This window comes from Amblyomma mixtum, chromosome 7, assembly GCF_055824585.1.
Source record: "Amblyomma mixtum isolate Tamu chromosome 7, ASM5582458v1, whole genome shotgun sequence".
Classification (NCBI taxonomy): domain Eukaryota; kingdom Metazoa; phylum Arthropoda; class Arachnida; order Ixodida; family Ixodidae; genus Amblyomma; species Amblyomma mixtum.
The window spans coordinates 23,125,509-23,150,739 of NC_143018.1; the positions used below are offsets into that span (position 1 = coordinate 23,125,509).

The 25,231-nt window shown below is 46.6% G+C and overlaps 1 protein-coding gene across 1 annotated transcript in view; it reads left to right on the forward strand.

Annotated features, from left to right (window-relative positions):
• Positions 1-25,231, forward strand: part of LOC149335272 (sodium-dependent proline transporter-like) — a 64,264-nt gene that overhangs the window by 20,355 nt on the left and 18,678 nt on the right. The gene's annotated exons all lie outside the window — the stretch shown is intronic.

Genomic DNA, 25,231 nt, shown 5'->3' on the forward strand with positions numbered 1-25,231 from the left:
TTCGAGTGGACGAGAGTTACGACGTTGTTTTGCATTCCGGGGACGCCCGAAGTGGCGAGCGACGGCAGAAGCGCGTGCAGTGCACCAGTATACAGCGTGCGGGCTTGAGTAGACTTGGGACTTCGCGGGTTCGAATCCCGGGCATGCTGGCCGCTTTTCGACGAAGGCAGAATGCATAAGACGCTTGTGTGGCATACTACTGTGCACGCTAGCTTATCCCATGCCGTTTAGAAACTCACAAATCCCTACACTGTGGTTCCTCTTTCTCTCTTCCCTCTTAAACTCTCTCCTTCATTCCTTCCTTCACGGCGCACCCGTCGCGGTGGCTCAGTGGTTAAGGCATTCGGCTGCTAAGCCGGAGCACCCGGGTTCGAATCCGGATGCGGCGGCCGCGTTTCCATGGAGGCGAAACGCAAAAGGCGCCCGTGTGCTGTGCGATGTCAGTGCACGTTAAAGATCCCCAGGTGTTCGACATTATTCAGTAGCCCCCACTGCGGCACCTCTTTCTCTCTTCTTTCTTTGACTTCCGCCTTCCTCCCTTCCCCCTCGGCGCAGTTGAGGTGTTCGCCAAGAGTGAGGCCGCTACTGCGCCTTTCCTGCGTTCACAGTCAAAATCACACCGACACGGCTTTTGCCTTGCCTGCACACTCGGCTACGATAAGCAGCAAATTCACCAAAATCGTTTTTTAACTTGCTTATCGAGTATAATGGAGAACAAGCACTTCGTGAGCTTACCTTAAGACAGGACAGCAGCTTGGGCATGTTGGTTATTCATTTGTGACGTAACAGCGCAGAACACCGGGACAAGAGACAAGCGCTGATTTACAACTGGTTTTTATTTCACCGGTTTTCCAAAAATGCAAAGCTTTGGCTAATCACAAAGACCAGTTAGTCCGGGAAATAATCGAGGCAGCTTCGATAGCAAGTCTGCGCGACGATCGTGTCAGCACGCCGTCTGTTGCTTTGACAAAGAAAGAATTTGACATGTTAAAAATGTGATTATAAATCTCTGTGATTATTTGTCTTACGTTTTTTGGACGCCTGAACGATATGGTTGTGACGCATGTGTTTTTTGAGAGGGTGAAGAAGGTATAAGAAGCAGTGTTTCTTCGAAATAAAAACCAGTTGTAAGTCAGCGCTTGTCTCTTGTCCCGGTGTTTTGCGCTGTTCCGTCACAAATTACCTTAAGAGTACCACTCACTTCTGTAGAAAAGAACTCGTAAGATATATTGATGGACCAGCGGGAAAACAAATGCGTAATGAACTGCGAGGCTGTAGCAAATATGGTTAAGTAAAAATACGTAATCTTCTGTCTACCACTGTTTTGTTTCGTACCGGAGCACTTATACTCCTCTGCATTTGTTGGTTGTGACAACCTTTAAATGCATGACATGCGTGTCGTTATAGCACTGGCCTGATCGCCTGGGAGTGCGGCTAGAGATCTGCCGTCACCATCGCCGTGAGGTCAACTTGTTCGCGTTTTTAGCGAATAAATGCATTATACGACTTGCACGTATGATTTTTACCCACCTTTGAGTCCACGCTTTTAGACCTCACCCTCATGAGTAACAATGCCGATCCAAGCTGAGATGCGTAACAATAAAGACAACCTGCATACATGGTGGTGTAGATAGGAGGCTAATTTTTGTGTGTTATCCAGGTAAGGCTAGGAGAAGAAGAAGAGTAAAAGAGGAAGGCTCGTTGGGAATGCGTTTCTGCAGCACTTGCAACGGCGAGCGTGTCGCACGTGTATCTTCTATCCTTTTTTTCTGCACGCACTCAATGCTTTCAGCGCACGTTGGTGGATATTTGCCCACGTGTTGTTCTGCATTGCTTTACCCTTTTTTTTCATCTTTTCGCGAGACACGTGGCTCTCTTCTTTCTCTGTTCGCAAACGCCGGCCGCGTTTCCTTTTTTATTTTGTATTCCAACAGTTCCGTTCTTTTATAACCGTAGTAACGGCTTTGTCTTTTTTCTTCCATTCTGGTATGTTGGGCATAAAACCGACGTTCGTGGACATCTAGACCGTTAGCAAACAGGCTCAATAGCACATTTTGTGTTTTCCTTGTTCCAGCTCTGTTTCTCACGAGCAGCATGTGTGTTTACGTACCAAAGCTTTCGCCGACCTTGGCCCAAGGTTAGCAAATTTCTTAGCAGGCTTATTGCGAATAACAAGACCTGCGTCGGGCAATGTCAACAGTTGATACCCGTAGGTATAGGCCAACCGCCTTCTGTGGAAATTGCGATATGAGCAAACTAGCCAGCCAAGTCTGCAAGCAACTAGCTGCACGACAGGCGAAATAAACGTCTAACCTTGTCGACGTCGATACGAGCATTTCGCACTTTAGGGTTTTGTGCTAGTGCAAAAAGTTACCTCATATGAAATTTCTTAGGAGCCATTTTGAAGTTGCAAGAAAAGTAACGTAACCAACTCGGAGGAAGAGCAAGGGAACATAAAATGGTAATAAGGGAGTAATTACTCATTGACATCCAACCGAGCGCAGCCATACGGCTACAGAGGAAAGCTGTAGCCGTGTGGCAGCGCTCGGGTGGATGCCAATGAGTAATTACTCCCTTATTACAAATCTACTCCACCTTGGGGGATTCTCCTAATCATTTGACCATTATAAAATGGTGTGACCTAATTATATTTGTCGATTTCATAAGGGGAAGTCTTGCGAACTCACGGTCTCTGAACCGAAAAACTACGGAAGTTACTCATCCGGATCTTCCTGTGTCAGTTTATTAACTATTTAAATGATAATCAGACGTTTCCACTGAGGACTACCAAAATAACACTCCGCAAATGCTTACGGGGTTCTCTGGAATACCTCTCGGTTCTCGATAGCTTGCAACTATTCAGCTGTTATCACTCTTAGCCTTATTCCGCATTTATCCCAGCTCGTGAAGCATGTGTAGCGGCAGTTTGGGCGAGCTGGCGCATCTCGACCTTGTAATAATTCGCGCGAACATATACACAACACAAGGAAGACGAGACACACAGCCGCTAATTCTCAACTGGCGTATTTGCGGAAGGTCGCACCTTATATATCAGCAGAAGCGTTGCGTGAAATGAAGACAAACAAACAAAAGATGCTAGTATAGAACAAAAAGAACGTAGGCACAGGAACGCAGTGGCGTGAGGCAAAAAATCATCATTTTTCCTTAACATTGGGCGTACTATAACCGCGTTTAAAAAGTAAATCTCGATCGCGTGCTAAGCTAAAGTATGCGTGCTAAAGCACTCGCTGTGAAATCGTATAGATCAAAGTTGGGACGAGACGGTGCGCTTCAATTTTCAATGCCTAGTACATAGAAAATAAAAACCGATAGCGAGTGCTTAATCGCGCTTTCGTTATCTCTGTATACGCGACTGAGACCGACTTTTTAGACGGGATTATCTCTAAGTCCAGCATAAAGAAGATTAGTTTATTCTGCGATAAGTTCATTTTTCTTTTGTATTAATTTTTTAAATATGACGCTCGACCTTACGCCAATAAACTGATTGACATTATCTGTGTATGTCGCCTTTCTTTGCGGTGTATCTACGTTGGCACTAAGTTTTACAAGTACAAGACGTCTAGAGTATCCAAGGATGTAGCTGCGCGTCTGGATAGTAACATATTGTTTAGTGCGGTTAAATTGACGCTGATAAGTACCTTCGTTAAAAGAGCGAGCGGCAACAGCAGTTATAACAAAGCTTCCATCTATGTCGCCACGAGCAGAGCAATAAAAATAATAATAGGAGGACAGGTAGTGCAGTTGGCACAGCTGCCGAAGCTTGTTGTACCCCGAGAGTCTCCAGCTTTGTTATATTCGCTATAACTGTAAACATCGGCGCTTCTGAGCAGTCGCAATATTTTCGTTTTATCAGCTGCCCCTGTTTCGGGCACGGCTTCCTCTCTACCCTTGAAAACTGTGTGGCCGCTCTTTTCGAGGTGAAGTTATGCGCCCGTTTTGTTGTCTTTTAAGCTTTTCTTCAGCTTCAGGAACGTCACCGGTCGCTGACAAAAACAATAGCGCACGCGCTTGTACTACATCCTGGCGCGCCGTTCAGCACCAAGGCTATCTTTCGTGCGCCAGTTGTGGGCGTTCTGTGCTTTCGGCTAGGCTGTGTATCTTTGCTTCCACTCACGGTGGCTCCGCACATGTGTATGACGTCGCTAGAGAGCGACAGCGTGTTTTTTTTTTTCATTTCTTCTCAAACCGGCAGTGATATAGCAGCTGGGGCGTTCTACCTGGCCCGGTAGCTTTAGTTTCGTGTCGTTTCCGTTCCCTTGTGGTGCACAGCACGACGTGCTAGAACCGCCAGCGATTTCACTTCAGCAAGTGGGTATCGTGACGTTGGTTCTACAACATCGGGCACACAGATCGCTTCCGTGAATGTAGGCCCGGTCAGGTAGACCAGGCTTACCAAAGGGTGCCGCCATCGTCTCACCGCGAAGTGCAAGACAGCGTCGGGCAGAGGTTCATCATGACCTTGGCTACGGTCAGCGAAGAGTTCAGGGCTGCTTCTTCGGAAACAGCCGTTGCCGGGCCGGATATTTTTGGTGAGAGGCAACATACGAAGCCGGGTTATCTGGTCCCATTTGCAGGGAATAGCCCGCTGTGGTAGCACATACATACCCCATCTGTCTTGTGGCGTCCTGCGCTGTTATCTACATCGTGTTCTGGCTTCTGTGTTGTTGATGCGCCGTTCAGAATGTTGCAGGTCACGCCGTGGAACGCTCGTATAACTCTTCCAAAACCGTAAGCGACGTTTATTCGCCGCACCGTCGGAGGCACCTATCATGAGCGAAACTATGATGTGATGGAAACAGCATTTCTTCGTGGCTTCGGCGTTTTGAGATCAGGAGAAAATGATGTTCATGTCAGTGGCACATTTTTCAGTGCTCGAATGAAAAAAAAGGCGATGCTCTGTAGGCGTCAAACTGCACCGTATGCAGCGTGTTTAGCCTCAGATTGTCCGCAATTTTTAAAAATGGACTATTTGAGTTTGAAGAGCGTTTATTTCTTTTTTTTTTTCGGCAGAGCATTCTCAGCGGTGTAACGCATCAGAATTCAGTTTAGACTTGCTCGATCCCGGCCTGCGGCGGTCGCACTGCGACAGAGGCGATATGTTAGAGGCCCGTGTACTGGGCGATGTCAGTGCACTTCAAAGAACCTCAGGTGGCCGAAATTTCCGTAGCCCTTCTCTGCGGCGTTCCTGATAGTCTGAGTCGCTTTGGGACGTTAAACGCGTAAACCAAACCAAACGGCTAAAGCTTGCTGACTAGTAGGCCGGTTAACTTGTATTGAATCGCTAACTTTTCAGCGATTACTATTAGTGCCCTTACTTTTGAGGCGCATAGCCCACCGCAAAAATATCAACTATTTTAGGAAAACAGCAAGTGCCGCAGTGCTGAGGGTAACTGCGTTTTTGAAATTAACTGATATTGATTTTACTTATGGTGGGCTATTCAGCTCTCAGTAAATGGAGATTAGCAGTAATAATTAAAAGGTCAACTATCCAGTATTAGTTAACCAGCATCTTCGCTGTATTCTGATACGGTACACCACTGACGATGGTATATCGAAAAAAGCTCCCTTCTAACTCAAATCCTATATTTAGAAGAGCAGAACATCTTATGTTAAGCACCTGGTGTACCGCACTGACTCTCAGCATGTTACTTTCTAGCCGCGAGGTAGGGAATCCAGCCGCATGCCAACCACCTTCAGCATGCTTATTTCTTATTTGCATTGGCTGTTTCCTGCCTGCGTTCAAAGCCGTTCCTCTCTTATATGACTGAATGAACTTTTACTTCCAGCTGCTTTTCAGGTTGGTTGTAGCACCCTTTGAGCATAACTGCAGACCCATTCTGGAAGAACTGCCACAGCACCAGGAGTATTATGCGTTCTTGGTGCCCTAGAACGGGTTAGATTCGTAAAGCAATGCGTTTGCTGGCGACACTAGAGCCTACCCAGCATGAAAGCGTTTCCACTTAACGCTTAAAGAACGTCTTTCGTTTGCCGAGCGCTCCTCTTGTTTGGCTGCTGTTTCGTTTGCCCTCATAATCTCTGTAGACGGGTGCCTCATAACGCCAGCTAGAAGCGACCGTAACGGCACTTTACGAGAGCTTTTTTTTTTTCGTACAGTCCCTTATGTGTGGGTCACGTGGGCCCCAGAGGCGCTGGCTAGCTGCCGCGAGTTATTGTCACGTGATCTGAGCTGTGAGGCATCCTCAGTGAAGTAGAGATAGCGTGGTGGCTGTACAAGGGCGCGCATGTCTTTGCAAACGTGACGCGTCAGTGCATTCCGCCACTGCAGCTGTATGCATGCGTGCCGTGTGCAGCAATGTTTCCCACCAGCAATATTATAGACCCGCGCCATTTGTTGACATACACAGCGCAAAACGGGCGCCAACACAGCAGAATGTACGGGCCAAGCGCTCAGCTTATCGGTTCTTTTAACGCGATGGCTTGAAGGGTCGCAGTCAGCGGCAACATCGTCAGCGTGTCTAGAAAAGCAGGCGGCCTATCTGCCGCCTTGGTCACGTGACCTGGTGACGTCATCACAACCTCCTCACTGAAATGTACTATTGAGGGTAGGTTAAGCGCGCTATGTGACGGAAAAAGACAGAACAGTGGCCGCTTCTGCGAAGCAGCACACGAAGAGGACCTCAGGCGGCTGAAAGGAGATGTTGACTCTATCGTGTCATACCCTTAAGGCGGAGTTAAGTGTCCACTTAAGATTTTTTGTATGTTCGTGCTTGCTTTGCGTTGTAAAGAGATGGTTGTCTGTGTAACAATTAGCCCAAAGTTTTAAGATGGAGGCCATGTAAGCGTGCTGAAAGGTGGAAAATTCTCTCGAGACGAAGCATTCGGTCGGTGCGACTACTTTGGTTGAATTTGCGGAGCGAAAAAAAGAAATGGAAACTTGTGACATCCTGACCGCAGTAATTCGTAAGATCAAACCCTACAACATCAGAATAAAAAAAAAAGGTGGTGAAACCATGTTTTTGTTTACTCAGACAAAGCCGAAGGCTTTGCCAAGGGCGCAGTGGTGTTCGGGGATTCTAGCCTGTTTTTATGTGAGCCTTTCTTTTCTCCCGGCCGCGGCGGCTAGAATTCCTTTGGAGGCGAAATTCTTAAGGCCCGTGTGCTGTGCGATGTCAGTGCCCGTTAAAGAACCCCAGGTGGTCGAAATTTCCGGAGCCCTCCACTACGGCGTCTCTCATAGCCTGAGTCGCTTTGGGACGTTAAACCCCATAAACCAAACCAAACCAACCTTTCTTTTCCTTCACGTTTCGGCGTACGTAAGCCGTCTCCCGCCATGGCCGTCTTTTGGTGGGTCAAGTATCTTGGTCCGTTTTGCTGTTTGAGACTTTTCTTGACCATTTTCTTTCCGAAATCGTTTCAGAATATTATTTTTTATATGTCCGCATCAGCAGGCATTAAACGCAGCCATATTTGTCACTTAAAGAAATCAGTGACCTGCACGGTCCTGGCACTCGTAGATTATTTACTCCCCTAAAATCAGTGCCAAGCATACTGTCACGAAAACCATTTTTCTTGTTTTGTGTTTAGTATTCTAAAGAATACAAGGCGTTTAGAACTCTCCAGCCATGTGGTATACTTCTGTTAAGGGAGTAAACACTCATTGACATCCACCAGAGCGCTTGTAATTGTCCCCTTCTGTGTGAATTGAGTTGTGTGCGCTCACTGATTTCCAAAAAACCTTTGTATACCAACTGTCCAAGCTTTGTACCAAGTTTTTGTCTAACGACACCGTCAAAAAGGAAACCCTTGCATTTTTCTGAACTATTTGCACTATATATAGGAATGAATATTGCAGTGGAGAACGAAAATTTCGTGAATGCGTCTTGTCTTTCAGCAACGAAGATTTAGAAAACTCTATTGTGTAGTACAAAGGGGAATACCTTAATGTGGCATGAAAGTGGTGAGGCCGTCAGATGGAATCTGTCTCTTGCCTACTCCGCACTGGAAAGGAGGGTTAACGAGAGAAGAAAGGTAAGAAAGCTGCCTAGATATTTTCTCTAGCCTCTGGCTGCGAAAATGACGGACCTTGATGCTAATTATACTTCCGATCAATTGAAGGGTGTTGCTGATAAACAAAACGCGTTCCATGTCCGAGTAAGTTTCGGTATCGCCACTGAAGTGCCTCTGCAGTAGCAGCTGCGGAGGCGTGGCCTTTGAGCTTCCGGTTTACGCGGGGTATCTGCACAGACATCGGCGACGACAAGGCTGTCGGCCCTTGCAAGGACTGTGGCAAGGCATAGGAGAATGCAGTGCATACAAATCACTACTTCACTGCGCCCGTTCGGTTTTTGAGAAAAGTGGGCTTCAGCGATACAAGTTGGGCGCAGCAGCGACGTTATGCAAACGTTGTTCTTAACCGTGGCTTGCTGTCTGACACCGCTTTACTCCAATTTCGGAACTGCCTGCGTTTCGGGCATGGAGCTGAGTCAAAGCCGGGATATAAAGCACGGCGCTTTTGCTTTATTTTGCACTTTTTAGTGCCATGCCCCCTGCACTCACAGGTGCGAGCAAATCAAGAAAAAAAAAAAATATTTTCTTCTCGGAAAGAAAATCTCGCAAGCTTCCCCGTTATAGAGTAGCAAAGATTTAGTTTACATTTAGTTTACATGATTTATTTAGTTTACGATTTATTTACCATCTAGTTTACGTGATTTATACTAACTTTGAGGGAGAAAAATAATAAATTCAGCGTCGCAGCAAACAAAGGTACGGCGCACACCGCATTTACTCCATATTTTTATATACCATAGCCTCCGTAAAACAAAGTAGGGCTATGCGAAGAATCGCTTAGTCTGCGTCGAGTCGCTCGTGGTCACTGACGAGTTTGATACTTTGGAGCTTTGTTAAGTCTTTATTACTTGATATACACATCTAAGCACGCGCATTTTGTCACAGAACAGATAGTATCGAGACTCAGATTCGTCGTATATATGTGTATGGAGTGAGTCTAGGCTAGTGCATGATGAAATTAAGTCTTGCATCATCAGATCTTTGCTCTGCATTTACCATTTGGCGGCTTGCGACAGACAGTGTGACGAAAATCGCGCGATAGCGATTCGACGCAAAAAAGTGAACTCCAAGCGCCCTCTCCATTGATCACGCAATAGCAGGGGCACCATAAATCTTACGATTCGCTTCAAGGCTACCGAGACCGTCAACTCGCGTCATTTTAACGCGCCGCGGGTGACGTATTAGGGCGTTCCTCCAGGGATGAGCTTCATTGTCTCGTGCATTAAATCAGTTGAGGAGGTTCCTCATGTGACCGTATTTGACGCTGCCTGGAATTAAACGAAGCCGGTCGACTGTCGAAACCGAAATGCTTGCGGTCACTGTCCCTTTGGACATTTTGGAGCAGCATGAGGTGTCTATTAATTGATTAATGCTGTAAACAGAAACTTTTTGTCGTTGTTCAGATAGTGTCGTGACTTTGATTCGTCTTGTGTACTTGCGTATGTGAGTATGTAGGCGTGTGCTGTACTGCAGTTTTTTGTCGCTTTGTAGAATTTGTCAGACTCCTAGATGCGACCAGCCTCAGTGGATCAGTGGTTTCGGCGTTCGGCTGCTCAGCTCCTAGTCGCCGACTCGAATCTCGACTGCGTCGGCAGGATCTCTGTGGAGACGACATGCAAAACAAACTTTGTGCAATTTCAGGGCACGTTAATGAATTCCAGGTGACGAGTTAACCCGGAGCCCTGTCTGCGGCGCCTCTCGCAGCCCATGCCTCCTCTCCTTCCTCCGTTTTCTGATATGGCAAGAGGCAACCTAAATTTGAATTTCTTCCGATAACATGTTCACCCAGTTTCCGTCCGGTTCTCCTCTTTTTTTTTAGCGGTTTTAATTCGTAACCCCAAGCGCAGCTATTTCCACAATAGAATGCGAGCAGCTCCTTAATAATTGTCAAAAAGTGAGATAATGAGTAATTATAATAATTCATAATTAAAGGAAAAGCGAGTGGTTTTGGAATTAGTGACATGGAAAGAAGCATGCCTTCTTCGGTCGGCTTCAGCGGGCGAAAATGGTCGAAGGAGGCGTGTTTAAAGGTTTCATCGATTTTACTCGGTCCTCGTGGCCGGTCGGGAGAACAACCCTTAAAGTAGCGAACGCGGAAGGTCTTCTGCGCTCGGGACACTTTCATCTCATTCGCTGAACACGTACTGTGGCTATCACAGCGGCTCGTGCACTTGGTGCCGTTCAACTGCACTGCACGTGTACGGGTACCGTCTGTGCTGGCGATCGCCCCTGGAGATGTCTCCAGACATCTCCGTACGTGCGTGGTGAACGTTAGTAGGTTAAGCCACCGTAAGTTTGTCTGCCTTTTGCCCCCTTCTCTCGTTCTTTTTCTTTCGGGCTGCTCTTTACATCTCCTTTCTCTTTCTTTCTTTCTTTCTTTCTTTCTTTCTTTCTTTCTTTCTTTCTTTCTTTCTTTCTTTCTTTCTTTCTTTCTTTCTTTCTTTCTTTCTTTCCTTCTCTCTTTCTTTCTTTCTTTCTTTCTTTCCTTCTCTCTTTCCTTCCTTCTTTCTTTCTTTCTTTCCTTCTCTCTTTCCTTCCTTCCTTCTTTCTTTCTTTCCTTCTCTCTTTCCTTCCTTCATTCTTTCTTTCTTTTCTCCCTTTCTTTTCCCTTTCTTTCTCCCTTTCTTTTCTTCTTTCTTTTCTTCCTTCTTTCTCTTCTTTCTTTTTTCTTTCTTTTTCTTTCCTTTCTTTTCTTCTTTATTTCCTTCTTTCTGTCTTTTCTTCTTTCTTTCCTTCTTCCTTTCTTTTCTTCTTTCTTTTCTTCTTTCTGTCTTTCTTTCTGTCTTTCTTTCTTTCTTTCTTTTCTTCGTTCGTTTGTTTGTTTTTTCTTTTTCTCTTTCCTTTATTCTTTCCTTATTTCTCTCTCTCTTTATTTCCCCCTCTCTCTCTCTTTCTTTCTTTCTTTCTTTCTTTCTTTCTTTCTTTCTTTCTTTGTATTCTATTTTATTTCTTCTATAAATTCTGTTTTTTGGTTATTTGATTTTTTTGTTCTATCCTAACCTTTCTTTTTGACCTGCTGTCGCTCCTACATTTCCGTGTTGTCGGTATTCTTACAGTTATTAATACTAACAGACATTCCGCATTACGCCTCTACGCAGAGTATTTTTTTCTTCTCCTCGATTGTTGCAGAAGACGCGTGAATAGTAAAAGCATTTTGCAAAAGTCCTTGTTTACCGACCCATAAAAATGTTTTCCTTACTAGCACTTCGTTTCAATTGAGGACAAACAGGTCTGCGCTGCTGCATGCGCTTTTTTTTTCTTGCGGATGTCCCTTAGTTGGAAACGCTTCTCCTTCATATATACGGTCTGTAAGACAACCATTGCGCAGACGACTCTGCCGTCCTACATTCTTGGCGCGTCCACTGCACAGAAGACAGTGCTGGAAAATGTACAAAAAAAAGTAAACAATAAAGCCACGTGTTTTGCCACCTTCTGCCTGCTTGGGACTCTCGGATGCCGTAATATATGCCAGTGGCGTCGTTGGCTCTCGGAGCTGCTTGGCACCATTGCTAACCGGAGTGACGAAACCCTTCAGCGCTTCGTTTTCGAGGCTGAGAATTCTGCTCTTTGTATACGAGGCTAACCAAACCTTAACGTATTTTTTCGATTTCGCAGTGCTCTTTTTGTTGTTTCGTGTCCGTATTGTTGTGGGCGTTGCCATGCGATGAAAAAGAGCAAAACAAACAGAGATGACGAAGTTAGAACCACCAGCTGAAAGACACTTTCTTCTATTGTGAAATATGAAAAGTAGATAAGACCTCGCGTTTAAAAAAAGACTGCTGCTCTGTCTGTCGAATTGCTGCCAAACACTTGAGCTGTCGACAGAGGACTTCTGACCCCCCACCCCCTACCTGCGCCGTGTGCTTAAAAAAAGCTCGGCAGCTGTAAGCCCTCTAGGCTATTATCTTAGTTTCATTTGAAGCACGCCTATTTGACGTAATCGGTTTCGGGATTCCTTTCCACCGGCTGTGAATCTTGTTAATTGTTAATGCAGCGGTGATCCAGTGGTTTGAGCATCCGCCTCGCATGCGGGAGTTTCGGGGTTCTATTCTCAGTGCCGTCCGGTACCCACCGGTTTCCAATCGGTGCAAATTTTCGCCTGGCCTGGTGCTCGGTTTCTGTAAAAAATTTTTTAAAAAATTGTTTAAAATGGGTCTCTAATCCGCTTTGTGTATGCAAAACACCTTATGCCATGACTCTGTTTGGCCAAAACTGCCCTTTTGCCATTGAAATTAATCATGATATCATGATTTCTAGCGCAGTACACACAGTCCTTTAGAGTAAAAGTGTACGCGCCTTTCTGTCATTCTTGATTGTGCCCTAGAAGTTAGAAGGCGCTAAATGAGCTGCAGGCGTTGGTTCTTTGGCGACTGTTGCAGTAGCCTTTACTCCCTTAAAGCGAAACCGTTTCTCGATTACCTGAATGGCGACCAGTCCTTGTAGAGATTAACCACCGGTAAGCAATAACTGGTAGTATTGAGACAATAACCGTTGCTTAAAGACGAACTGCAAAAGTGACACCAGACCCTAAACGGATTGCCCATTCGTTGCAAGGACTCAGTGGTGTATTCAGTCCCATTGTACCCATTTTTATGCGTAGCATATTGCAATCACTCAGTTCAGCCCTTGGGCGCGGCCGGGCAGCCACCAAACCACGTGACGTCACGTCACGTGGTTTGGTGACGTCACGTGGTGACCTGACGTCATCAAACCACGGGGGAAAAAGAAGAAAATAGAAAAAGGAAAAAGAAAAAAAGAAAAAAAAAGAAAAAACAAAAAAGGGAAAAAAGAAAAAAAAGAAAAAAAAGGACGGCTAAGCATGGTGGCGGTTGCCACCGCCCCGTTTCAAAGGGGGCGCTCCTATCCATCCATCCATCCATACGTCACGGAGGAAAAGCTGGTGAGAAAATCGAGTGCCGCCAAGCAAATACCTCGCGCAAAAAGACCGCCCAATATGCAACGCATTCTTGGCTTAACCAAGCTAAGCCTGGGCATTTTCTGGCTTTGAGCGTACTGTTCCCCCCGGCTAATCAACTTTATCCGCCGCTTACTGGTGGTGCGATTAAAGTGCAAGCGGGACACCTGTAAATCTAACTGATGGTGTTTTGCTTTCCACGAGTTGTTCCGAATCGAGCGTTTCTTAACTTTTATGTCTATATAGAATAGGTTGATTCCGCTTGGAAACAACGCCCCCTACGTCGAAGAAATGACAGTTGCTCGCTACATGGTATCCGACGCTGCGGTCTTAATTCTTAAATTATGGACCTGGAGTCTCATTAAAAACTTGTCCTTCTCCCTGTGCTTTACATAGTTTTGCAGTACTACCACATTTGAAATGTGTTCACCGATAGTACAGGCACTGCAGCGCACTCGTCGCAGCTTTCAAGGGCACTCGAAGGTCATGAATCAAAGTATAGTTCGTGCGCCACCTTTGACCTGAGCTTCTCCGAGATCCAAGTGTTCAAACGGGTGGTCGGCTTTCGTCTTTCGGCATACGTGGGTTTGAACATGTTCCGAACCCTCAGTGAATCATTTACCGGCTTTTAATAGAATATTCATTGAAAAGTAGAAAGTTCATATCAAACCCGACTGAACATAACAACTTCGCCAACCTGTCGGAATATGTGCACCCGTAACATGTATTTTCATTTCCCCGCATAAAAGACCTCCGGCTTCAGGATGTAGTGAGTTTTATACTGAGCGCCTAGTTTACGTGTCGAAACAATTGAAAAAAAGAAATTATCGTGTACCGGTTTCAGCTTCACGGTAAAGAAGCCCAAGTGATCTAGATTAATTCGAAGCATTCCACTACGGACCACCTTACACAGCTCTCGTATCGTTTGTAGCAGCGGCATAGAAAATTTCATTGCAAAGGCAAGTCAACAACGCGCACTCCGTACTCTCTGCGGTGATGTATACAACGCTCCAATACGGACGACGAGACGGATTCCATATGTGTTGCTTGCAGAGGCCCGACGTGTCTATGGCAACCTTTTTCTTCTATTTTTACTGGAACTGCCGTCTTCGCCACCTTAATTTCATTGACAAACGTCTCTGCCGTATGCGGAGACACAGAGGAGTCGTTTTTCTCAATTCTCATCCACCCAACTCTGGTAGCGCGTACGCGGCGAAATTGCACGCAAGAATGAAGTGAGACAAATAAATAAAAGGACGCTCGATTCATGTTTTGCCCCAGAGGTGACTTGTCGTACGCAGTTAACAAAAAAAAGTAAAGTCGAATTCAAGCAATCAACGCGAACAACTTTCAATAAGGTGGAGACTTGCTGCAGCGAAATGTTTCTTGCTTACAGTCTATTTTTTTTATGTTCCCTTCCGACTGTCGCCTCAACATGTAGTCGTGCGAACTTGGAAAGATATTGGCCGAAGTCGAACGCGGCAAGGGATCTCCGGTTTCGAGACCGCGACAGAAAGCAACTACGACGCGGATGTATTCGTCGAGCGAAAGCTGAAAATCGGGAGAACGCTCCCGAGAGAGGTATCCAGTTCCATGAGGCAGCGACGAAGCTTTCTTGTGTTCGTTTCGCAACGCTTCGGTTTGTTTATCGCTCACGGCGCGCTGTCTTATCACTTTCGACACGAGGTGTCTTGGCCGCAAGACGCTACTAGATCTCTCGACGAAAAACGAAGATCACACACGAAAGCTTCTGCGATGTTTTGATTGCTCGTGGCTTTCGATATGCAGGCTATCTCGAAACGTTCTAGGCATCCAGAAGGGCCTATTTTTTTGTTTTAACTTTGGCTCGTGCTTCGATTTACTTTTTTTGTCCTTCTTTGAAAGCCGGCCTTTATAGGGTGGTTACTCGTCGAATAGGCTTTCATCACTGACGCAAACAAAAAAAAAAGCGCAAATGTCGACTAGTTTCCGCCCTTGCATACCGGCCAAACAACCGTCAGATTATCTTGAATTGTTCACTAAAGGGTAACAATCGATATACTAGATGTTGGCCATACTCCAAACTCCTCTTTGTCTGCTTAAAAGAAGGATAATTATTTCTTTTGCCTCTAGTCTTATTTCACCAGGACTTCTGTCATATTTGCATGTCTGTCTGTTTGTCGGATAGGAATTTATCTAGCGCCAACAAAAAACAACAGAACTGCATATGTGTAAGCTGGCTACAATTTATAAAAAACCTGGCCAGCCATCTCATAAACTGATTGGCAGAGATAGATTACATGCCAGTTTATCATATATTGGGCATAGTCCAATGGTTATTTTCGAACACATGCTTCTCTCGGACAAGCATTGCATAGGGGCAGAGAGTTATAAGCTGGTGAAGCGAGTAAATCAAACAGGCCGACAGTTACCGGTTTGGTTCTAAGGAGAGTCCATGGTATAGTGACGCTCGAATTAACTACTGCCATAACCACTGAGCTGCCGCGGTGGCTCAGTGGTTATGACACTCGGCTGCTGACCCGAAAGACGCAGGTTCGAACCCGGCCGCGGCGGTCGAGTTTCGATGGAGGCGAAATTCTAGAGGCCCATGTACTGTGCGATGTCAGTGCACATTAAAGAATCCCAGCTTGTCGAAAAATCCGGAGACCTTCACCACGGCGTTCCGCATAGCCTGAGTCCCTTTGGGACATTAATCCCCCATAAAACCAAACCGAATTACAAGCAACGAGTTCAGTGCCCATTCAACGCATCCGGGAAGCCTGATACGATCAACGCCTATCTCACTAAAGGAAATATGATGTAGTTTTTGTCGTTCACCTGTTGCGACTCAGTTTGTGAAGGAATCTGGTGTGACAAGTTTTCGAACCGGACGTCAGGCTCACTTTAAACGGCCTAATGTTGCACGGCACGCCCAAGCAGACTTGTTTTCTACTGAACACAGATGTGCGAAGCTAACCGGAAGTAACGCATTTTGTTTCGCTCGTTTCAGTTTTGGGTCGCTGGCAAAAGACACGCCGGAATAATTTTATAACTGCACAATGGCGCTGCGTTTCGTAAATCCTAACCTGCCAGCTTGTCAGCTTTTACAAAAAGGTTCTTTACGCAGCAAAAGCTTTGGCTATATCGCACGGTCGCCATTAATAGAAAGGGCGTCTGCTCTGGTCGGCCACCACATTGTAAAATTGTTTTCCTTTCATTTTCATTGCTGTCGTCTGCTGCGCCGACTGGCGCACACAGGCCATGGAAGTATTGAAAGAATGAATTTTAATAAGAATAAAAGTATTCGGAGCTGCTCTAACCGCCCTCCCCGCAGCACTTAACTCTCTTAAAGAACGCCTCCAGCGCGAAATTACCGAGGGTTTTTATATTTCGCGACAGGGAAATTCATGCATAAGCGCACCTTCAATTTCTTTAACAGCAAAGGAGCTGGCATACCTGGACTACACGCGGAATTAATATCGTTTCCTTCCCTCCTTTTTGCCGCCGCGGTGGCTCAGTGGCTATGGTGCTCGGCTGCTGTCCCGAAAGACGCGGGTTCGATCCCGGCCGTGGCGGTTGAATTTCTTTGGAGGAGAAATTCGAGGCCCGTGTACTGTGCGATGTCAGTGCACGTTAAAGAACCCCAGGTGGTCGAAATTTCCGGAGCCCTCCACTACGGCGTCTCTCATAGCCTTAGTCGCTTTGGGACGTTAAACAAACCAAACCAAACCTTCCCTCCTTTGTTTTTTTTTGGACATTTGGGTTTGCTCTTCGTGACTGTGACCATGATGTTCCCTGTTTTTGCACCTTTTATGTTACCTGAGCACTCTTCAGATGTATCGCCCTGTAAGACTTATCTTGACGTTATCATGTATGTTCCTTTGATTTACTTCAAGAGGTGGGTATATATGTCATGTGTTCGTCCATTTAAAGTTTTAGTTGTGAAAAAGCGCTCGTGTTGTGTCTTCTCTCCTACTTTGGTCCTCGTTTTTGGCGCGAACTTCTTCATTAATTATCAAGTGAAGGATAAAAAAAAAGTCACTTCAGATAAACGCCCGTTTTAGCAGAGGCGTGGTGCTAGTCAGCCTAGAGCGAAGGTGAGGAAGTATGAGCCTGCAATAGAATTTCACGAGAGTCCTTTCATTAAAAGCCGGTCGGACCAGTGTGGCCGTTTTTCGCCGACATCTGTGTCGGTCGGCGCCTTTTCCTACGAAGCCGTTGAACTACATCTTCGCATCAAAACACCACGTGGCCTCTGACTGCTACATGCTCTTCTGGGAAGAGATACTCGAGCTCCCTGGGAAGCGGCGCGCCATCTATTTTCACCGGCGGAGCGAGACCATATGCCTGCCGCGTATCCGCCTGCGATGAGAGCTCGCCGATCCGTCCGTGCGTGAAGGATCGAAAAGGGTGGCTGGGAGAGGAGGAATCGCCGCATTGTGGAGTGAGGGAGCGGATCTGTGTGTTACGAAGCGATGCCGCGGGAACCGGATTAAACCGGCTCGTCGACGCGCAGGCGGCAGAGCCAGCAGTGCCGCCGACACTATTTAGCCTTGACCGGCCGCCTGCCGGCGCAATGGGAGAGCGTTGTCGCAGTAGACGATCTTCCTCCTCCTCCTCTTCGGAACAGCGCCGGCCCATTTCTTGTTATATAACTTCCACTATGTAGCCTTGGTTGTTTACCTCTTCCTACAGCGGTCCTCCTTCCTTCTTTTTTATTTATCTATTTATCGCCGTTCTCTTCTTTTCCCTCTTTCTTTCCTTGGTTCCTTCTTATGACCGTGTGTTCACTTTCTTCATTCGGTTCCTTCTCTTTGTTCCTTCGTATGTTCAGTGAATTTTGTTCCTTAGTTCCTTCTTTTGTGCCGCGTCGACTTCGTCGCTTCGTTCTTCTCTGTTAGCCTTCTATCACCCTTCGTATTCGTAATATTTGGTGTCATTGCCTGGATACTCCTCTGTGACTGCCTGTGCACAACCTACATGGTTAATGACATGTGTCGGTGTTTGTGTTGCAGACACCAGTTTTAGAGTTTTATGTGCGTCTACTAACCGCGCTGCGAGTGCCAGCCAGTGTGGTGTGTGTGTGTGTAGACATCACCCGTGAAACTCATTGTATTATGCCATCATCAGCCTTCATTCGCACTTTCCTTTTCCTCCTCTTCCCTTTTCCCTGTGTGGAGTAGCAGGCCAGGGCCATGTTACCACCGGCCGACCTCTCAACCTTTCCCTCATTAAAATTCCTTTCTCTCTCTCTCTTGGTGCCATTGTGCGACCACTGTGTGAAGGCTAGTAGTAGCGTTGGAGCCTCAAGTTCGCTTCGAAAGGGCCCTGGCTTAAGCAGTGCTTCGCAGAGATGGATGCCCCTGATGTCTCGCTTCCTTCACAGGTGATCTGGGCCCCTGCGACGACGGTGCGAAAGCAGCCTTCGATGCCGCCGTGTGATGGCCCGTTTATCGTGTGTGTTCCACTAGCGGTAGGAAACACTCGACGCTCGCTTTCCTTCCCGTTGCTTATCTGGGCGCCGTGGCACGTGCCACACCGCGAGAAAAGGAGGGAGCTGTCCAGAGGAAACGAATAAATTGTTGTAGAATTCGGTTTGGGATCTATGTTTGGAGAAGTGGCTTATTAGACAAGTGGCACTTTGGTTCTTAGAATTACCAAGCTCTTTTTTCTAGGAAACGGTTGCCAAGTTTCACTCGCCGGAAGCCTTGCGCTCGCGCGAGATCAATGTTGGTACGATCCCGCTTGGTAGGATCCCGTGTGGCAGAGTCTCTCTGGGTAGCTTTACTCTGGGTAGCTTTACTCTGGGTAGCTTTACTCTGGGTAGCTTTACTCTGGGTAGCTTTACTCTATGTAGCTTCACTCTGGGTAGCTTCACTTTGTATAGGTCACTCTGGATAGCTTCACTTTGTATAGGTCACTCTGGGTAGCTTCACTTTGTGTAGGTCACTCTGGGTAGCTTCACTTGGTTTAGCATCATGCTAGAGAGTACCGCTTCCGGTTGGAAGGGTCCCGCTTAATAGGGTCCCGCTTAATAGGGTCCCGCCTGGTAGCGTCACTTTGTGTCGCGTCACTTTGTGTCGCGTCACTTTGTGTCGCGTCACTTTGTGTCGCGTCACTCTGGGTAGCGTCACCGTTTTCATCGCCACTTGGTCTAACATCATGCTCGATCCGGAGTATCAGGGTAGTGCCGCAATCATGGGCTACATTAAGAAAAAAGCTCAACGGCTTTGTAACGTCTGTCACGTTAAACGGTGCGCCTCTGAGACTTATTCTACATAATTGTAAACATTATTCTGAGGACCGACGTCGTGCCATATGTTCCAGGCGCGCTGTGAGCCGTTAGCTATGGATGTATTTTTACATCCTTGTCGTAGTTTGCGCTTTGCAGTCAGCATGTTTCGAAAATGATTTTGAAACGTTTAGAGTCACTATTTTTATGCTTCGTAAGCAAATAACGATACACAGAAGGCTATATATTACAGCAGACGACACATATTCTGCTCGTTATCATATAATCGAAACGTTCTCGTTCCAATTTTGAAATCATGCCGCTTCCCTAGCCGAGTTTCTTGTGCGACCAGCAGCTTTCTACGCCTTTTCACTGATGTGGAGACCCTTTCGGACCGGTTCTAGCGCGTTGTTCTTTAAGGCATGTCGAGAAACCAGTCGCACTGCACTGCCTCAGAAAATCCACACTGCTACCTCTCGGCGGCAGCCGAACGTACGACCTTGGAAGGAAAAGACCAGGATTAATGTGCCGCCGCCGAGAACTGCTGCCTTCGCGTTGAAAGCCAATTGAGTATGAGTCTGCTGAACTTGACCTGCTTTCACTGAGCGCCGGCGATTACGAAAGCGCAACACGGCCGCCGTCTCGGAGGTGGATGTCCTCTAGAGCTAACGGCAGCAAAATTTATCGCAGCTGTAATGCAGGGCTTGACAGGTATTGCGTCATGCCGCGCTTTTTCGATGTCTGCTCCTAACGTTGCAACCCGCGCATCAAGGGTGTCGTGCGGCTCACTTCTGAAAAAGCGCTCGTCCAGTCCTTCTTTTCCTTCACAAGATGTGGCGCCGTCTGGATGGTGCGCGAAAATTCGTCTGCTGTCTAGGAAAACTGGTTGAAAACAAACGTACATATGCGACGGAGGCGTGATCTGGTTCCACAAGGCGCCAGTTGGAAGTATGTGCTTGACAGCTGCTGCCATCTGTTGCTTGCGCCTGTCGTCAACATGAACTGCGCATGCGTGGTAGAAGCTGGAGATTTTCAACCAGTGGGACTCAAGGAGGAGAGGGGCGCATGCGCAGAGCGGTCGTGCGAAAAAAGCGGATTCGCTCGATGAATTCAGTATAAATGAGTCTGTCGTGTTTTAAAGCGCTGGCTGTCTTAGCGGCGGTTTCAGGGCGTTCGGCTAGCAGGTTCATTGGTGCTGTGGTGCGCAAGATACACCCTAAACAGAAATGAGTTTAAAGGGAGTAAAGTAGCGCTTTAACTCACTCCTTTTTTAGAAAGAGTGCGCTAGAGGACTGATTACTCCCTTTTAACTCCCATATAGGGGTATTAGTGTTCAGAGTGTAGATAGGGAGACAGAAGAAACCTGTGTTAAAAACTGAGATTGGAGGGGCAGTCAAGGGGTGGAGCAGGTAGGATACGCAAAATATGTGCAGATATAGAGCGTGGGTGGAGAAACCGTTTAACCTTCACCACAGCTTGCTTGATACCCTCATCTAGCGAGGCGAAATAGTCTATTGTAAGGATTACAAACCCCGCGATAACCATGGAATGTGTTGCTGACCTGGGTCTTAAATAATCGTTCGCCGGCCAAAAAAAAAACAAAAAAAACTGGATAGAGCGATTTTAAGAGACTTTCGGCATAATCTCGAGTGTCATTGGCCTGTACACTACAACAGCCGTAGCAGCATTCACAAAGAGCTAGTCTTTTGTAATGTACATCGTTTTTCTTTTTTCCGATGGGCGTTTCTCCGCCGGGTTAATCCCCTATGTATAGTGCAAGGTACACATGTCGGCGCGATTCGCCCGCTATTCTTCTGTGCTTAGCTCACTTATATCTTAGGCATCCTTTCTTCATGCTTTCTTTTTACGCCTTTTCTGTCACGTCCTTAAAAAGACAGTTCTGCCTTGGCTCTTCAGTCAACGGCGGTCCGTGAGCGTAGTAGTCACACAGTCGCTCTTCACTATGACAGAGATGGATGAACCGAAGCCAGCTGAAGGTAATAACTCCCAGCATCTTTGATGGTTGGCAGTTTTTTTCTTTTTTTTGCCGTATTGTAATTTCCTCTTTACTGCTGAGCTTGGTCCCGTGGGTGCCCCAGATCATGAATTCGGGGAGTTAGTCTTTAGCATATAGGATTTTATCGCTCGTGGTTCAAGGTAGTGAGATGTAAAGAGAAAGAACTGCGTGTACAAAGTAAACTCCTTGACAGGTAGAGACTACCGTACATACTCTCTCCGAATTACTTAAAACAAGAAAAGTACAGACAGGCATTGTTGAACTGTGGAAAGAGAGTATCGTAAACAACGATTATTAATCCACCAGTTCATACAGCGTCGGACGCGCTCATGTTTTTGTTTTTTTTTCTGTTTCGCAGCGATTTGGCCTGTCTCTGAGACAGCACATGTTCGGGTACTGACTTTTACTTTCACAATACTTTGCGGATAATTTTCTGGAACTCTAGGAGGTCAAAACAGTTATGAATGCTTGCGTCGCGACTTTTACGTCGGTTGATGAACTCATGCATTAAAGCTGTTCGTTGCGCGGGATCGGAAATTGTGTTGGGTTTAATCGCCACATCCTATAGCCAGGTTGTCTGTCCAGTTTTCAGTGGACGGAAAACAGGTTTGGGTGATTCAATTTGCGCATGTGAATGTAAAAGTGAAAATAGGCTAACATTTTTTTTTATTTTCCTGTGAAGTGCAACAGTGGGCTGTTGTTCCACGGACTTATTGCGTGCACATTCCCTTTCATGGCTGTATGTTGGCAGCCAATATAATTTGCGTTCATTTTGTCACAAGTTTATGGCATCCAGTGGGAGTTATTGCGGATGAGTTTTATTTGACTGCACGCAGAAAAACTTCCCTGGAATGCAGCTGGCTTGGTATCATTATGGAAGGAATCAAACATCGAGCGCGCTTGGTAGCTGTGCTTAAATGCACCATGTGTGCCGCGTTTCATTTCTGCAAATGAGACTCGTATCTGTTAGACTGGAGTCACGAATTGCTTCATGAATGTATGCATTTAGGGCCATAAACACACATTGAATCAGCAGAGGGAAGGTAGGAGTTTCAAGGCGGTTATTGTGACTGGCTGCCCAATAATTACAGAAAGAAAAAGCCCATTTTCGCGAGCATTGCAGAGAATATCAAGAATAACGCTGTTCGCACGTCTTCTTGTCTAATCAGTTCAAGAATGGTTGCGCCATGATGGGAGGATCCGGTAGCGCATCAGCTTGGGTCCGCTGTGAAAAACGCTGCGCGAACTTCCTTGTTGTCTGTATCTACAACCCGTAACGTCTGGGGGCTGGTAAGCTGACTCTTAGGGGTTCCACGCTGGAGATGTCGCGACGCGAATTTTTCTGGCTGTCTACACGAGAAAACAAGTTTATCTTGATGTCATCGCGCATGTCGAAATTGTTTGGGTGTGCAACGCAGTTCGAGAACGGTTTTGTTTTTGTCATATATTGTGAAAAGCTGATAGCTAGGGCCCTCATGCACGAATAATAGGAGTCATTCCTCTTCAAAGCACTCTGCTTCCTTTAGGGCTGTGGACAATGTCTCCTTATCACTCTCCAGCGTCCTGTGCTTCTTACAGGGCTTTAATCAGTAGCGGCGTGTCGAACATATACCTCTTCAACGTCCTCTGCCTCTTTCAGTGCTGTGCACAGTATCAACGTATCTCCGACTCCTGTGCTTTGTGGGCGTTGCTTTTGCTTTGAAAATCCTTTAAGTATTTGTCCTTTGCAAAATAACTATTCAGACAAACGTCGACCAGGGACCGACACCGTACTGCCAGCAGTTTTGGCCTGCAGCTTGATTTGTTCCCGCGTGAACGACAAAGTATTCCAAGAAAAAGCTGCGTTGGCCCCTTATTTTGGGAAAACGAATTTCAAGAAAATCATTGTGCAAATGGGAGCGCCTCCCCTGCCATCTCCACCTAGGGTTGGCCATAAATCTTCTAACGAAAGAATGCGAGGGATGAGTAGCGATTACAATAAGCTAGCCAAATATAGATAACGGGGAGGGGGTGTGGCCCACTCTTGTGGCAGCTCTGACGAAGTGCTTCACATTCCTCTACGCTATCCCGTTTTGATATCTGTCACGCTGAGCACCGGTCCGATCTCGCTTTTGTACTCAAATGTGGAAGGTTCCGTGGGGCCATTAAACATTATTTTAACGCGATATCGTTAAGCGCCCCGTTCAGCCGAAAAGACGGGTTGGAGTTGGCGTTGATGCTTTATCGAAAAGATTTGGATTGATCCATAGCGTCGTGACGTCGCAAGCACATTACTTCGCGCGGGTAATTCAAACGCCTCGCAATGATCACGCAGTACAACACTGATGACGCTACTACACAATTCCTCGTTAGTCTACAGAATTGTGACGTCATTACACAACCATTACGTAGTGGGCAGTTGCGTTGAAAAGAGAAATGGTTGGGCCAGGGCTCGAATTACTGCCTCTTGAGTAGCCTCCGACTACCCCAGACGTAGAAGATTCCTCTTGTCGAAACGTTGGTAAGCACACAGAGGCTTTCCCCTTCCTTGTTCACCTGGTGATTACCCCTTAAGTGGTGAGCCGGGAGCGCTACCCCTCGGCGTTGAGTTGAGTTGCTGTATGCTAACGGTGGAACTAGCCTTGCTTATTCTGCCGGCAATTGCTCCACCGTAGCGTCACTTAAATGTTAATAATATCCTCAAACTGGTCAGCGCTGCCCCGCTATGCACACAGTCGCTTATAATAGAACATAGGCCACTCCCGCAGTCACCATCTATGCACACATTCACTCACAGCACAGCATTATCCACTTTTCATAAGACGGACATTGCATAAGACCCCTCTGCCACTAAGGAACGTTCGTTCGAGTTGGTTAAAGGGAGGCTTTTTATTCCTTGTAGCAAATAAACAATTAAAAAATTAAGTACAATGTCCGTGTCTCCAAAGGGATGAACAAAGATGCCCCCAGGCCGCTGAAGGCGCCCGTTAACGCTACGACGTCACTCCCTTCAGGCGGAGCTGAAGTGTCCTCCAAATGTTTTTTTTAGATGCATTTATACGCGCTTCTGTGGCAAGCAATTAGCACCTACGTACTATATACTCAAGCCACGCCCTTCTGAATCCTTGTTTCTTTATTGTGGTCGCGCTTGCCTTGTCGCTTCGTCTGTGTTGGGCGTGAAAATGACACGCATTGCGCTGTTCGGCGTGTAATCGTGGCCCGCCGACGTGTGCCTCTTCTCACGACGGCTTCCTTATTATCTCCGGGCTCCTAAATGACCCTCAAGAAAGCATCTCAAAGGTCGGGCGGCGACGGTGTGTGTGTGTGTCTCGTGCGAGTGCCGCCACTCTGCCGGGGAGCGGAAAAGACGTTTGGTCAATTATCTCGTGTCCAGGCGTTCGGCCGGGCCTTATTCGGCTGGGCGCCAATAGTCTGGTCTTTATATTTTCGCCTTATGTAGTGTACCGGCCTCACTACGAGTGATTGCCTCTAGTGACGTTTTGTTTTTGTCGCCGCTCCTTCCTGGCTGCTGCGTCATTGCGTGCATTCTTCGGAAATTAAGACCGTAGAGCTGCAGCCATCCCTTTGCTATGTCCTCTCCACTTTCTTTTCGAGTAAAACAACTTTGATTAGGGAAATCTTGTACCGCGTTGACTGCAGGTGCGCAAATTTTTTTTTTTTGCATAGTCCAATGGTTTCGGGATACAATGCTAGCGCGGTGGGCTCCAACCAAAGAACGGAAATTAACATTATCTTCACCGGTGCTATATGGCTATAAAGAAAGACTATACTGTGAATGAATGCGGCGATATGGGCCCCTTCAAATTTGGCACTAGGAAGTAGGAAACGGCTCGAAAGCTGGCGGACAAAACGAGACAAACAGCGTGTGTATATTTATATAACTGACTAGTTCACTTCTCGCGTTCCTGCCTGCTTTTTAAGGTATTCGTAGTGCAAGTAAACAAACCTCTGATGATGATGATGATGATTGTTAGTGCGGCATCATTAGTTTCTTCATAATTTATTTCTATCCGTCTTCTGTTTCGCTCAGCCAAATTTC